This window comes from Belonocnema kinseyi, chromosome 2 (genome assembly GCF_010883055.1).
Source record: "Belonocnema kinseyi isolate 2016_QV_RU_SX_M_011 chromosome 2, B_treatae_v1, whole genome shotgun sequence".
NCBI lineage: Eukaryota > Metazoa > Arthropoda > Insecta > Hymenoptera > Cynipidae > Belonocnema > Belonocnema kinseyi.
Window position 1 is genome coordinate 36,847,983 of NC_046658.1, and position 4,800 is coordinate 36,852,782.

Sequence of the window (4,800 nt, forward strand, 5' to 3'; positions counted from 1 at the left end):
TGATGAAAGATGTAATGATCAACCCGTGTCTGTCTCTATACATAAAAGAGAGTCGCAGAGTATTACTTTAAATAGACTACTTCCGCTTTATTATAAAGCATCCCGCTGTACCGGGAGATGCGGCAAAAACAAAGTAAATCTGAAGAGTATCGTTGCAAAATAATTTTGTGTTTTGAATCACTTCCGCCTCGTTGTGCGTTTGATCTGACTGTTGAAATAAAATTAAAGCTAGCAAGAACATTTGGCGAAGCCAGCGACCGTAAATGAATCGTTATCATTGTTATTTTGCTTCCATTACACTTTTTTAATATCGCTCAATGCCCAGTTTAGGGTGTCAGAATAAATTGGCCTTTAAATATATTGTTCAAAAAATGGAAGTAAAGAGATACGGGTTTCATAGCTAAGTCGAAAAAATGTACTTCAAGAGTTACAAGCTATTGAAGTTAACCGTCTAATTCCAAAAAAGTTTATTTTTTTAGAGAAAATGCTGACAATGTGCGTTACATTATGCATCAATGGTTTTTTGTAGGTAAAAATTATTTTCAACAATAACCAAAATTTTAAATGTTTGCCTGTAAGGTTCTAAGAAAAATTTGCCCTTCGCAATCTGTCGTCGTCAGGCTTAAAATAAGAATTTTCGACTTATTCATTTTCGACACATGAAACAACAAAAAAACTAGTCCTATATAAAAATTCTTAAAAGAAAAATTGTAGATACTTTAAAGAGCTTCAATTCTTCATCTCAACTTTGTTCACGTATTTGTCGTCATTTGGCGTAAACAGGGAATATTCGATTTTTGGATAGCATTTTCGATGGAGAAAATCATAAACCTTGGTCAAGAAATGCTTTCTTCTAGGACTAGAAAAAGTTTTCCAAAGACTAATTTGATTCGTTTATTTTTTCGAGAGTTATTGTGTTTACGAATGGACATGGACAGGCAGGCAGACAGAGGCAATCGTCAATTGATTTTCGGCTTTGTGGGTCTCAAAACGTGAAGATCGTTTGCAAACTGTCGTGTCAAATTTCTGTACGAAATTTCGGATCAGTATGTAAAAAGAATAAATATTAAGAGTACGATGTTGATTGTAATTACACTTTGCACAAAAGAATCTTTCACACTTTTGAAAAGGTTGCATTCTATCGACTTAAATATGTACGAATATTGTCGAAACATTTCATTGTCAATTTCTTTATAACCACTGATGTAGAGTTTCAAACCAATGGAAATTATAAAAAATTAAAATAAACTATAATTTGCCGCAAAATAAGTGATCTTTTTAGGTATCGGGTACCTTTGCTCATAGAAAATATTTTAAACGGGCTTTTTTTTTATAATGAAGAAAATTGGCAATGCGAGTGAAGGCTCGTATAGATCTCTATACTGCCGTATAAATTAAAAAAATACATAAGTGACATTGCCGCATAGGTCGTCTTTTTCATTGCCACGCCTAAGAGAATCACTCTAAGTGGCAATGTCACTTACGTATCTTTTTAGTTTGCATGTTCCGATCTGGGCCCGATCGGATGTTCCACATGTGGCCGCAAGGGGGCAGATGGTGTGGCTCGCCCTGGGATTACGTCGCGTTGGGTTAGGTTATAGATAAGATTATGTCAAGTTTTGCATTGTCGCCGTGATATTGTTATTGTTCATATCGAACATAAAATGCCAAAAGCAAAAAGTACTTTGAGACCAAATGCAGCACCAGCATCAAACTGAATAAAATGTATCGAGATTATTATAGAAAAGGCAAAAAGGGGAGGGGTCAATTTTCGAGGCTGACGATTTTTCGTCATTCAATTTTTATTGAGTTACAAAGCAAGGAATTAGCGCTGGCAAAATGAGCGTTTAGAAATTGGATTTCCTCTGACCGCCAGATGTTTCCTTCTTTTCTGATTGCGTCTTTCTACCCTCATGCGTAGTATATACACCCGCATTCATATCCAAACGCAGACGCACTAGTAAAACTGCACAAAGATGTATCTAGAGCGAAAGCAAAGGAAGTAAAATAAAATCGCAGAAAGAAACGAATGTGATTTGCGGTACGAAAAATCTGGCTCTGAAGCTCGCTTTCCATCTCAATAGGGATACAAAATAAATAAGTTACCTGCTTGATTTCCTGGATTCTCTTTGGATAAGTAGATTCCTGATGAAAGGTATGGAAGGAATGACTCGGCTTTTATTTCACCTATTTTCACTGCGGACATCAAACAAATTTATATACTTCATGTATGGATTTTTCTTCAGTATTAGAACATTATGTAACGAGTATTTATTCATTAATTCAATATACACATGCATAAACCCTCATATTTTGATCTAATCAAAATACACCAGAGCATATTTTCACGGCTAGACCATCTGATTAGACTAACAAGGTGATGACAAAACAAATTACAAATTTATAGGTATATATTTTCTACTATTAGTAAATTTCTTAAATCGTATCATATTAAATATCCTTAAAAGTTAAACTGTCCACTAATCAATTAATAGCCAGTTTAAATATGTATCGTGCGCAATGTAGGTTTTATTTTATTAATAATGATTGAGTGAATTATTTTATTTACCACGATAGGTACTTTTCGCCTCCTTCGCAATAATAAACTTAACTTTTAGAACCAATAAAAATGATATAGGAAACAATTACGAGATTCTTAGATGTCACAGAGAAATTCCAAAACTACCACAGATTAACCTATAGAATATACATTAATAATTATTAGGGACATCAACACTTCGCCAGTTTCGATTATCCTGTAATTATTATTATCCATTAGGTTGCCATACAAACCGAAAATTCTCTGCATGTAAGGATCTATAAAAATAAATAAATGTAACAAAAAGGATGGAAGTATTGAATACATTTTAGCAAGTAAAAACTGGAATGCTTATTGTAGATTTATTGTAAGTGTCCCAGCAATAATCGTAAGAGTTGGTTATAATTTGAATATATCGTTAAAAAAAATATGTTAAAAGTAATATTTATTTCATTCATAAATAGAAGAAATGCAAGAATTGAAAAAAACACTTCAATTTAATCTGCAAACAATATACAAGCCCCGGCTTTTATAAATAATATCATTACTTTTTTTTAATTAATTGTAATTTATTTTATTCTATTAATAATATAATTTCCGCACTACGAATTCAGTTAGAACCAACATACAGGCATGGTTATACCGTCAAATTGTATCATGTTTTCGTTATTATTACTTTTTTTAGATTTCTCTTTAAATCTGAATCAGCGATAAGTATACCGCTAATTCAAATCAGCGTATATACGCTGCCAATATAGCGAAATTTAGCTACTAATCAGTGAAGTTTCACTGATATTTTACTTTATATATGTTTACAAAAAATTCCATGAAGCTATGAAGCTGATTTGTACTTTTGTAATTTTTATTCCTTTTTCATTTGACCAATTTTTTTAAATCGTGAGAATAACGAATTCTAAAGATTGTTGGGAAATTCCCGAAAATTCATCATATAAAACCTTCAACATTTTTCTTCTTTTCAAAAATCCAACAGTTTACAACAATGTACCGGTCCTTGAGAAAAATCCTCCAGAATCCTCAGAAATGTCTAAAAACATCTTTGATTTCAAGATTTTCAAAGACATTTTAAAACTATTCATATTCCCATTCAATTTACAACATTCAAAAATTTAATACTTTAGTGAAATACTTTTTTTCAAAAGTTTGAAAAATCTTGGAAATTTTACATTTTTAGTGAATTTTTAATTTTTAATTCCATTATTCTGTAATGCATGAACTTTCGAATATAAATTCTGGCGTTTTTAGATTATGAAATATCGCTCTACTATTTATGGACCATTAATTGAACTTTCAAGATTTTTCGAATTTTTCCTTTAAATGTTCATATTTTAGAATGATGTACTTCAAACTAATAAATTAGAATTCTGATGTTTGAAATTTCAATAACAAATAACACAGCCACACAAAAAAAGTGTGCGGATCTGGTAACAAGACACACGTATTCCTATGGATTTTGGGGCGCTGAATTCAAATTCGGTATCAAAAATCACCCATCACGTCATGGTTGAGCCATAACCTCAAAAAATGACGAAAAATCATGCACTGTGGCAAATAAATTTCAAAATAATGCCAGTGATGCAAATTTTCACTGCAAAAACATGTCGACAACTGTGAAGGATCAACCCTTGCCTGATATTAACTTATTTAACATAACTTTACCCAACAGAACCTGACCTCACCTAACCTGAATTAACAGAAATTTATTGAACTACACGTAAAGCTCTTGCAGCATATTTTCCCAGTAGCAAATGTGTGCTACATCGAATGGGTCAACTCGTGCCTAACCTAGAAATAAATCTAACCTAGCCTAACCTAACCTCACCTAACCTAACCGCTTACGCTGGCAACCCTGTTCTTGCGTACTTTCATATTTTGATATTAATAGCAGTAAATTTCTAGAGTTTCGTAACCGCTTGTTGCTAGCATTATTCGCCTGTGTCTGTAACTAGGGCACCTCCACGTGGTGACGGTGGGTAACGGATCCACATTGGCTGAGTCCCTGGGTAAACGGCGTTCATGCCGTCATGGCAGACACAGGTAAAAAGTGTATTACGATGCAGGGAAAAACCCCAGTATCGGCGTCTGGTCAGGGTGGGAGAGCGGGCTCTCCGACGTCGTCATAATGCAACCGTAGCTCTTCGTCAATGGATCACTTGGTTGGTGTAGAGTCTCATGCTACAAGGAAAAAAACCGCGAGCATTTATCAATCGCATGCCTGCAAGAATAGCTCAGATTCATTCTGT

General features: G+C 33.6%; 1 protein-coding gene across 4 annotated transcripts in view; it reads right to left on the reverse strand.

Annotated features, from left to right (window-relative positions):
- The window catches only part of LOC117167645 (connectin), a 526,083-nt gene that overhangs the window by 391,028 nt on the left and 130,255 nt on the right, over window positions 1-4,800 (reverse strand). For all 4 annotated transcript variants that reach the window (XR_004466418.1, XM_033352726.1, XM_033352720.1 and 1 more), the window contains exon 2: window positions 2,107-2,196. The gene's annotated coding sequence lies outside the window, so the exon portion shown is untranslated. The remainder of the gene's footprint in view (window positions 1-2,106; window positions 2,197-4,800) is intronic.